Source organism: Arachis hypogaea, chromosome 19 (assembly GCF_003086295.3).
Source record: "Arachis hypogaea cultivar Tifrunner chromosome 19, arahy.Tifrunner.gnm2.J5K5, whole genome shotgun sequence".
Lineage (NCBI taxonomy): Eukaryota > Viridiplantae > Streptophyta > Magnoliopsida > Fabales > Fabaceae > Arachis > Arachis hypogaea.
In genome coordinates, this window is record NC_092054.1 from 52,976,760 (window position 1) to 52,987,858 (window position 11,099).

The window sequence follows — 11,099 nt, forward strand, 5'->3', positions numbered from 1 at the left end:
TTTTAGCTCCCTTTCGTCCAGCCCCAATTTATCAAATGCCTATTTGAATAATATGTCGGCTGAACTCCCTTGATCCACCAGAGTTCTGTGTAAGTGGGCATTGGCGAGGATCATGGTGATTACCACTCGGTCATCATGGCCGGGTATAATACCGTGTCCATCTTCTTTAGTAAAGGAGATGGTAGGAAGGTCGGGTCCATCGTTCCTGACTTGATAGACTTCTTTTAGGTATTTTTTCTGAGACGACTTAGTAAGTCTTCCTCTAGCAAACCTTCCTGAAATCATATGAATATGTCGCTCTGGGATTTGTGGGTGGACCTTTCTGTTCGAAGTCTTCGCCATCTCTCTTCCTTTTTCCATGACTAATTGACCTTTTCATGAGATATCTATCCAGATGACCTTCACTGGCCACCTTTTTCTATCACATTTTTAGGTCATAGCAATCATTTGTTGAGTGCCCATATAGCTTATGGTACTCGTAATACTCATTACGACTTCTCCCCTTTTTTATTTTTTATTGGGCGAGGGGGAGGAAGCTTCTCGGTATGACAAATTTACCTGTACACATCTACGAAGGAAACTCTCAACGGGATGTAGTTATGATACCTTCTGGGTTTTTCAGATTCGGCTTCTTCCTTTCTCTTGGGCTCCATTTCCCTTTCTTTTGATTGTTGAGGGTTCCCAAGTCGCCAATTCTGTTCTCGTAACCTGGCATTTTCCTCCATGTTGATGTACTTCTCGGCTTGTTCTTGTACATCACTCATAGAAGTCAGATGTTTCTTTGAGATGGACTGGGAGAAGGGTCTTTCTCAGAGTCTATTGACGAGTCCCATTATTACTGCCTTAGTAGGCAAGTCCTGGATCTCTAAGCATGCTTCATTGAACCTCTTCATGTAGTCTCTCAGGGGCTCTCTGACATCCTGTTTTACTTCGAGTAGACTGAGTGCATGCTTGACCTTGTCTTTCTGTATTGAGAATCATGTGAGAAACTTATCCGAAAGGTCGTCAAAGCTGTTGACCGACCTAGGGGGAGGCTATCGAACCACTTCATGGCCGCCTTTGTTAAAGTCGTTAGAAAGGCCTTGCAGCGAGTAGCATCCAATCCGTCGGCTAAGTACATCTAACTTTTGAAGTTACTGAGGAGATGCTTTGGATCAGTTGTCCCGTTATATAGTTCATGTCAGGATTTTTGAGGTTCCTGGGAACTTTAACCCTCATGATATCCTTAGTGAACAGGTTTTATTCCCCCAAAGGGGTATCCCCCCGATCTACGCGAGAATCCTTATTTCGGAGGTTGGATTCCAGCTTCGAGAGCTTTTCTTCAAGCTCTTTTCGTCGTTCGATTTCTTTCCTGAGACTCTTTTCCGCCTCATGCTGTCACTCCAGCTCTTGTTCTAGTTGCTCGAGTCGACCATAGTGGCCATGTAGTCACCCCATAAGGTCGGTGGAATGAGGTTGCCCCTCCCTTCCGGGCTGATGAACTTCAGAGGAGATTTTCTTTGATCCCTGGGCACCCGAGGGGCCTTCACCATGCGGTACCTCCGTTCATGGTAGAGGTATTATTGCTTAGTTGTTATTGACCTCGTCCTGATGCTCTTGATCAGACTTAGATGCAGTGTGTCCATCTTTATGTTGGTCATCCGCCATTGTGCGTTGATCTCTGAGTCTCCAAAAATGGCGCTAATGTTCCGAGGATTACCTAAAACCGGACTGACTGGGCTTGAATGTGTGGCCCAAACATTGAAAAGAGGTGGTCTCTGACTGGTTCGCGTCTGTGAGCCGCCTGACAAACCCCATTTGTAGGGTTTATCTTGTATTGATTTTTGGAGATTTTATCACCTTTTACCCATATTTATTCAAGAAATAGCATGGTTTTGTATATTCTCCTTTAATTGTGCTTAAGAGTGAAAACATGCTTTTTAGGACTCAAAATAGCTAAATTTAATTCACCTTGATTCTATTAGATGCCTTGATATGTTTGTTAACTGATTTAAGGTTTAGGAGGCAAAGATTGGATCAAGGGAATGAAGAAAGAAAGCATGAAAAGTTGGAGAACTCATGAAGAAATGGAAGAACCGGAAAGCTGTCAAGCCGACCTCTTTGCACTTAAACGACCATAACTTGAGCTACAGAGGTCCAAATGATGCGGTTCCAGTTGGGTTGGAAAGCTAACATCCGGGGCTTCGAAATGATATAAGATTTGCCATAGTTGCTACACGTATGGTGGCGCGCACGCGCAAAGTACACGCACGCGCCGTTGCTGCCACCTAGTTCACTTAAAGCAAAACGTGGCCAACAAATTCTAAAGCCTTGTGGGCCCAATCCAACTCATTTCTGATGCTATTTAACCCAATGAGTGAAGAGGGAAACATGTGTTAGTTACCAATTAGTTTAGTTTAGCTTTGTAGTTAGTTTCTAGAGAGAGAAGCTCTCTCTTCTCTCTAGGATTAGGATTAGATTAGTTCTTAGATCTAGATCTATTTCTTCTTATTCTCTCTTCTAATTTTCGTTCCTCTCCTCTATTGCACTTGTAGGATTCTTCTTCTAATGTAATTCCTTTGTTTGTAGTTTGTGAATTCTCTTTTGTAGATCTACATTTCTCCTTCAATGCAATTGGTAAGTTCTTTGTTGTTTCATGATTGATTTAGTTTTCTATTGTGGACCTCTTGCCTTTGTAGTTAGATCTCTCTTTAATTCTTGCAAATTTATGTGTTCACTTGTATTGCACTCTATGTTTTTGATGAAATGTCTCTTATAGCTATTAGTTAGATTTTGTTCCTCTTGGCCTAGGTAGAGTAATTAGTGACACTTGAGTTATCTAATTCCTTTGTTGATTGATAATTGGAGAGATTGCTAATTGGTTTGGAGTGCACTAAAGCTAGTCTTTCCTTGGGAGTTGGCTAGGACTTGTGGCTCAAGTCAATTCATCCACTTGACTTTCATTTCTTTAGTAAGGGTTAACTAAGTGGTAGCAATGAACAATTCTCATCACAATTGAGAAGGATAACTAGGATAGGACTTCTAGTTCTCATATCTTGCCAAGAGCTTTGTTAGTTGTTAGTTTATTTTCTTTGCCATTTATATTTCTTGTCCAAAAGCTTAAAAACCCCAAATATAATTCACAACCAATAACAAGACACTTTATTGTAATTCCTAGGGAGAACGACCTGAGGTCCAATACTTCGGTTTATAAATTTTAGGGGTTTGTACTAGTGACAAACAACTTTTTGTATGAAAGGATTATTGTTGGTTTAGAAGCTATACTTTACAACGAGATTTCAATTGTGAATTCTAAGCCCATCAAAAATCCAATCGTCACCGCCTATGGAGTTGTTTGTATGCTTGAATAGGTGGGGGTGGTATTTGCAAGATACTCCGATGCCTAAGTCAGCAAGGGGTTGGGCAGGTTTAGAATATTGGAACTTAAGTATACCTGAGAGCGTCATTGTACTTATAAGGGATGAGCCAATAACCACCGTTAGAGTAGTTCCACTATTGATGGTGGATAACCATCCCTTTATCTTAGGGTTGTTGAGATTTCTCTTCTAGAAGTGGGAGAGAGATTTACGGGGGCAGTTATTCAGTTAGATAGGTGTTAAGTGCCTGCTTACGTCGAACCTGACCTCTTAAACGAGGTCGGACAAGCGGTAGAGGCCAATCTACTGGATTGGGCCTTTTAACTCGATTTGGGCCTGGCTTTTTTATTAAGGATAGGGTATGAACACATACTCTTTTCTTTAGTAAAAATCAAAATCAAATAAAATAGTTCTTTAATCAAATTAACCAAAATAAAACTTCCAACTTCTCATAAAAATTTTGGCAGCATCTCCTTTAAAACCCGAACTTTTGCTACCTTTCAAAGGTCCCATCCAAACAATTTCTCAAACCTTTCTCAACCATTTTCGAATGTCAAACCATTCCAAATATCAAATTATCTTCAATATCAAATCGTTTTCAATATCAAATCATTTCTCAATCCCTTACAATGGGTTAAAAACTAAATCATTTCTCAATAAAACAAACAAATCAAATTCAAATCAAGCTTTCATTACCTACCACAATGCCAATTCAATAAACAGAAATAGCCACAATCCAACCATAATCATAACAACTTTAAACCAATGAGAAAACCTAACTCATTTCGTCAATTACTCATCACATTTCATTTCACAATCAATATAGCATTATCAGGCAACCACTTCAGCAACATCCAAATAAACATCTTCAATCGATTAATAAACCAACCAAGCAAGGAATTATATTCAAGACAACTTAATTCAATCCACAAGACTTATGAAATCAAAAAATACATTTTTCGCATTAATATCGACTTGTAACAATTCTTAAAAGTAAAATTAGTTTAAGAAAAAGTCCTTAACTCGAATAGTCAAAATTCGAAAGCTATAAAACACATCAAAATCGCTTTTTCTCCCATCCCACCGTAGCGGCAACACTTTTGACTGCTCCTGCGGCAGCAGCGGCAAGACTTTTGATCGCTTCTGCGGCAACAGCAAACATCGAACACCACATGCAGTCATAGTAACTATACTCTGAGACATTAACATCGCAAAATCCTCGACAAACTATAACAGAACGACGAAGGTTCTGAAACAAGAAAACTTACTGTACTCAGAGAAGAACCAAAGAATGTTGTAACAACGAGTTCAGTGGCGAGTTCTGTCGATGTCAATGCCATTGTCTAGCAGCCAGAGGCGCAGGCGTAGTCCGCAGTGACGGCGGTAGTAGAACAGCGATCCAAATGACACCGTGCAACTTTCTGATGACCATGGCAGTAGCATTGGTGTCTCCTCTCTCCCATGCGAGCTCCTTGGTAGCGGCTACAACCCACTACGATGATAACGATGCTTTCCACAACAAACCCTAGCAGCGGTAGCAACGACAGACCTTGATGGTGACGGTAGTAGCGTCGAGGATGAAACCGTCTGCTTCTCCGTCACACATTTCTCTCTCTCTACGTCGTGTTCTCTCTCATGCTCCCTTCTCTCCTCCTCGCGACAGCAGCGGTGATGGCCTAATAGCAGCGGTGGAGCGCGACGACGGCTTGGCAACGGAAGCATCCCCTCGCTGGCGTCACTACAAAAAAAAGAAGTTTAAAATGGCATTTATATTATGGTGGTTTTGAAGAACCGCCGTAATATTTAGTTATTATGGCAATTTTAGTCGCTGCCACTAATAAATTTGAAATTGGTAGCGGTTTTGGTCGTTATGGAGGTTTTGAACCGCCGTTATCACTTGTATATAAAGTGACAAATTGGAAATCCCTAGTTTTCAGAAACACTTGGTTGAAAGTTGAAGCTCCTGTACGACCCTACTGCAGCGATCTCTCCCTCTCGCGTTCTCTGACGATCTCCTCCATCGATGATCTTCTCCAATGACATCTCTTCCAGCGATAGCTTCTCCAGCGGCGATCTCCTCCGGTGACGGCCCCTCCAACTTCCTCTCCTTGCTATCCCCTGTGTCTTCTCCGCCAAAATCTCAGCACCTCCCTTTCGTTCTGGATCAGGAAGGTCGGCTTGCCTCTTTTAGGTTGTTTGTGAGGATTCATCACGAGTGGTTCCACTGTTTGTGCAGCAAGATCAACAGCAAAAGCAAGAATAAGAAGAGGTGAGGTTGAACCTGGTTTATGTCTTATTATAAACTTGTAATTGCGGTTTCAGATTGCTATTGATGTGATTATGATTATGATTGAGTTACTGTTATTGCAATTGAAATAAGAACCCTAGGTTTTTGGCAAGCATTTGCACCTAATTGTGACTAGAATAAAAAATAGAAAATTTTTCCTCTTCACTCTTGAGATCAACATTGCAAACAAACTCATTTTTCATCTCATCCATGCCAACACTAGATTTTGAATTGTAGTGGAGTAGTAGTAGCAAGTGTACTTCTCCATAGTCCACATCCGCTATGGCCGAGCATTGAAGCTTCGATTTTGGTGAAGAGGAAAGCTCTGGATTGTACAGACACTCAGAACCATAATCCACATAATAATGAGGTCCTTCTTCAGCTCTGTAGAAGCAGGCAAATACTGTCTTCTTTCTTTCTTTTTTGTTTTTCCTGCTTCCTCGTTCCGCATTATTATCCATTACAAAGAAAACAAAAATTCAAAAAAAAATATTTCATGTAGAGTATGTATTTGTTGTGTTGAACTTGAAAAGGAAGAAAAGAACTTAGGACAAATGTGTTTTGTTTCTAAATTAAAATGCCCTTAGTTTTAATAGAGCTGAATGAAATATATTTATGGAAATGCTTTCTAGGTTTGTGTCAATTATGGCCTATATAGTTATAGAGCTGAATGTTAATGCTATATGCTCATCATTTGATCAAAGGTGTAAATTTACTTCATCCATTCATTTAGAAAATTTTCCACATTTTTCTACAAGAATAAACTAATCATCACCCTTAAAATTGTTGATACTTTATTCTGTTTAGTTATGTTAGTTTATGTTCTGCTTTTGTTAATTGAACTTTATCTTTAATGTTGAGTCTACTTAGGTTGGGGAGGCTATACCACTAAGTAATGCTTCAGTGGATGCAGTTGTTGGAACGCTTGTATTGTGTTCTGTTAAAGATGTTGATTTGGCATTAAAAGGTAATGGAACTTGTAGAGCTTTCTGTGTTTTTCTCAAATAAATGTATTGATTTATTATTTGGTGCAGAGAGGAGCTTACAAGTTACAGCAAAGAAGAGTATTTACTCAATCATCACTGTACTTATTAGTTTACCTGTGTGATTATCATCACTGTACTCATTATATATTCCTCCCAATGCATAGATATTAATTGATATTATTATACTCAATCATCATTGCTGGGGCACTTGAACTCAGTGAGAAGACAGCTAGCGATGCGATGACTCCTATATCTGACACATTTGCCATTGATATTAATTCCAAACTTGATAGGTAAGTTGTATTAAAAATTTAGATAAGTCTAGTTTTTAATTTAGTACATATTTTATTCATCTAATTTAACACCAATTATTTGAGCAGGGAGCTGATGAACCTAATATTGGAGAGGTGGCACAGCAGAGTCCCGGTTTATTATGAGCAGCCTACAAATATTATTGGACTTATACTAATGGGTACATATATAGCATGCATTAGAGCAAAATTATATGCTTAACTTTTCTTTGGGGTTACGATATTTGATAGAATTAGACTATTATAAAATGTGTGGCATTGTTGTACAAGTTCATTTTAAATCTTGATGCTGGTGAAGTCGTGAAGGACTACAAGTTCATTTTTAATTTTGTTGTTCTTATTCATTGTTATCAATTAAATATATATAGTATCGATAAATAATTAAAATAATATATAAAATGTAATTTCACAAAGTAAATGCCTTTAAAATGTAATATATAGTTATAATTCACATTTTATTCTATACTATTAATTATTTTATTTCTCACTAAGAAAAAAGAAAGCAAACTAGTGAATATTTTCTTGTGTATTTCATAATCCTGGCATCTGAGTCGTAATGTTCAATATATGAATCATCAGAAGATGGTGAACATTTATGGCTTCCAGCAGAATTTAGTAAACCAGAGCTAGGATTATTCAGTTTACAATTTGAATGTAGAATCTCAAGGACAACTTTGATTTTAGATGAAGTGTACTCACTCTGTTGCACTAGTGAATGAGAAAAATCATTTACTTCTATGGATTCTCATTATATATAAGTATAGAAATTGCCATAATATGTTATTTTTCTTTGGAAACAGGAATCATCTAGCTTGAAGGAGGTTCCAGTAGTGATCATGTCATTGGGGAACATACCAAAATAGATTAACCAGTAATTCCTATCAACAACTAAATATCAAAAATCTATATTTATTAATATATAACCAAATTAAATATCTTAATGGTGGATCTTCTGTTCTGTTTTGATGCGGGTGTAGGGATATTATATCATTGGAAGGATGGGGTGCATTATGGAGAGGTTTTCGTTTGAGAATTGCTCGAGATTCTCTATTTTAGGTGCATAATGTTAGTAGCTTTTAACAAAGAATCTAATAGAAGACCTCTCAAAATGTTTTAGGTGCTGCACACAGATTTTGATCAATCTTTTTAAGTTTAGTTGCCATATTTTGACGTGTGCTTCTCATTATCTTGATATTGCAGGGATATGATTCAATCCCAGCTGAAATTCCTGATCCTAAAGCCAAGAAGGTTTATTTTCTTACCATATTTATAATTTAAGAGTAAGATCTTTATTTAGATAGAAGGCTTTGCTAAAAGCTCTTAGTTTGCTTCTTTTTTTTATATTTTGTTTGAGTAGCCTGCTGACTGGGATGAGGATGAAGATGGACTATGGAAGCCCTTCAAAGTGCCCAATCCAGCATGCAAACGGCCATGGAAATGCAGGTAAGTTTGTAGTGTAACACGAGTGAACTACCTCTTAGTTAAATTAGGTATTATAATAGTGACATAAGTTCAAATAATTTTGCAGAAGGGAATGGGAGTGCCTCTAGATAGTTATGTCTAGCTGAAATTATTAAACTTTGAAGTTATCACCCTTGATGATTGGTGATATTCTTTTATTTAAAATTGTACTGAATACCTGTTGTGGCAAGCTCAATGCTCTAGTATAATAATTTTACATATTTTAAATGTGTACAACTTTGTAGTTAAATGGGTGATCATTAAGTTCTGAGTTCAAACATAGGAAATTCCGCTATTAATTATTTTCCATTTGCTGCTCATAACATCTGGTGTTGTACTATTGTTATTATCTTTGAACCTTTAACCATCAAACTTAACATGATTGTGTGGTTGCCTAAACTAAATAAAGGGTATGGCTTATCTTTATGATTATAATTGAGTTGCGGGCTATTTGGTTGCAGATATAGAGCCCCTTCAAAATAATCCTGATCTGGAAGAAGGCTACTGCAAAGCATTGTTATATCGATTACGCTTTCGTAAGGTTTTATCCTATGTTTGTTCTCTTTTAAGTTATGTAAATCATGCAGAATCGTATAATCATGCTCAGTTTATGCGTTAAGCATAAGTTGTGTCTATTCATTAATAAACATACCTAAATCAATCTACTCATGTCAACAATAGGGTGATAAAAAATTGTAAAATTAACATGTAGCTTTTCCACTTTCCTGGATTAGTATAGTTTTTAAGCTCAAACTAGGAACTTGAGGGTGTCCTATTCCAGAGGCCCATATCCACTGTTTGCCATCTGGTTTTTACACTTGGATACTAGTTACTGGAACCTTCCGTACCCTATATACATTAGTGTCTTTTCCCCTTATTTTTGTTTAGTCATGATGGTAGCATGACTTGGAGGTATGAAAGAAATCAAAGAATGACCTCATGTAAACTACCCAAGCCTTGCTCAGAAGAGATTATTTTCTGGGTGAATCTTGCTCAGAGGCAACTGCAGCAAGTTATTGATAAGGAGAAAATCTGGTCAAGACTGACAACTTCCGAAAGTATTGAGGCAAGTTACATGCATCTATGAAGACAGCTTGGTTTAACCTTCTTGAATTCATACTCAGTTCAACTGACTACAGATACGTCTCACAGCTAAATTACCATAGTCAGACCTATACTTTGCTTGAAAATGCACTGGTATACAAATTCTTATTGGTTGATAGGGTTATGGTCCAATGTTTCTGACCTTAGTTTAATTGTGTTGAGATCCACAATTCATGACATTGTTCTTGAAATTTTTATTTTGGTTAGATTTTGAAACAGAAAAGTACTTCATAATGTCTAGATTTATTTATCTATTTAATTTTAAATGTGGAAAAATGTACGAGGTGCAGGAATGGAGGTGCTGTCTCTTTGAATGGGTTTAAAATTGTTCTACGACAGCTACAAAAGTTGGCACCTGAACTACATCGAGTAAGCTTAGGAGGTTATTTTTTGTGTTATTTATGGGCTTCATTTTTTGTTATTGCTGATCTTGATTTTTACATCCATCTAGGTTCACTTTCTGAGCTACTTGAATAGTCTTTCTCATGATGATTATATTACTGCTTTGGAGAATCTTCATTGCTACTTGGATTATAGGTATTTGAACTGTTAGTTCTTTTCTAGTATCTCTACTGATATTGAAATTGGACAATGAATTGTTAATTCCTCATTTGGTGACTAGTTATTTTAAAGCAAGTGATAGAGGTAAAAAGGCATAATCATTATGCCTGGTGTCCATGCTGGATGAGAGCTTTAGATCATTCTATAAAAATCAAACTATATAATCTTCCTCACACTTTGCTTCAATTCACCTGTTTCATGATCATTTCTCAATCAACAATGAAGGTTAGTTAGAAGCTTATCCTACATTAAATAAAGTATATATGAGTATTTAGTTTATTATTAATTATTTCGTTTCATGTATGATATGTTAATATTAGTCCTAATAAAATCTTTTATTGATTTGTGTTAACAGAAAGTTGTGTTGAAGTTGGATTTACACAATGACAAAACCAAGCAAAAAGCTATGAAAACTGTCTCTAATATTTCAGGTACTTGAAATAATTCTACCATCGCATCTCTTATTTCATTCAGCGCATTAATAAATAACATTTAATTAATTTGTAGTAATTATTTATTTATTTATCTTTATTTTATTTTTGCAGGGGTTGAATCAGTATCTGTGGACATGAAGGAGAAGAAAATGAGTTTAAATGGTGAAAACAGCACTTATTAGATGATTTAAATACATTATTAGATATTAACATAGTTTAGAAAACTAGATGGTAGATTTGACTGATTAGTATTTATTGTAATGTTTGTATTTTAGTAAGTTTAGTAAGACAAGATTTTGTATAAGAGTTATTACTTTTGATTTTTAATAATAAAAAATTATATATTATATTAATATTTTATTTGAGTTATATAATATTTCATTTATGGATTATGATTTTTTGCTATTGTGAAATTTTAATCACAAAATTATTTAATTAACGCGATAAATATGACGGTAAAAATTATTTTTTAAACGATAAAAAATGTCACTATTAGGGTAAAACGGCAGTTCAAAAATGCTATTTTAACTAATCAAAACGCTACTATCAGGGTAAAAATGGCGGTTCAAAAATGCCGTTTTAACCAACCAAAACGCCAC

General features: G+C 36.5%; 1 long non-coding RNA gene across 47 annotated transcripts; it reads left to right on the plus strand.

The window, feature by feature from the left end:
* The first annotated feature begins 5,278 nt into the window (after positions 1–5,278).
* Positions 5,279–10,855, plus strand: LOC112776154 (uncharacterized). 47 transcript variants are annotated; one of them, XR_011877448.1, is made up of 16 exons: positions 5,279–5,625; positions 5,881–6,013; positions 6,514–6,610; positions 6,678–6,707; positions 6,794–6,922; positions 7,010–7,101; positions 7,741–7,811; positions 7,918–7,996; positions 8,141–8,188; positions 8,298–8,383; positions 8,863–8,937; positions 9,796–9,874; positions 9,957–10,042; positions 10,128–10,291; positions 10,422–10,497; positions 10,612–10,855. It is a non-coding gene; the product is annotated as an uncharacterized lncRNA (long non-coding RNA). The 47 variants fall into 47 exon arrangements; XR_011877468.1 differs by having other exon boundaries at positions 5,292–5,625; positions 5,867–6,039; XR_011877469.1 differs by having other exon boundaries at positions 5,293–5,625; positions 5,867–6,039; positions 6,678–6,727; positions 6,848–6,922.
* Positions 10,856–11,099: the final 244 nt, after the last annotated feature.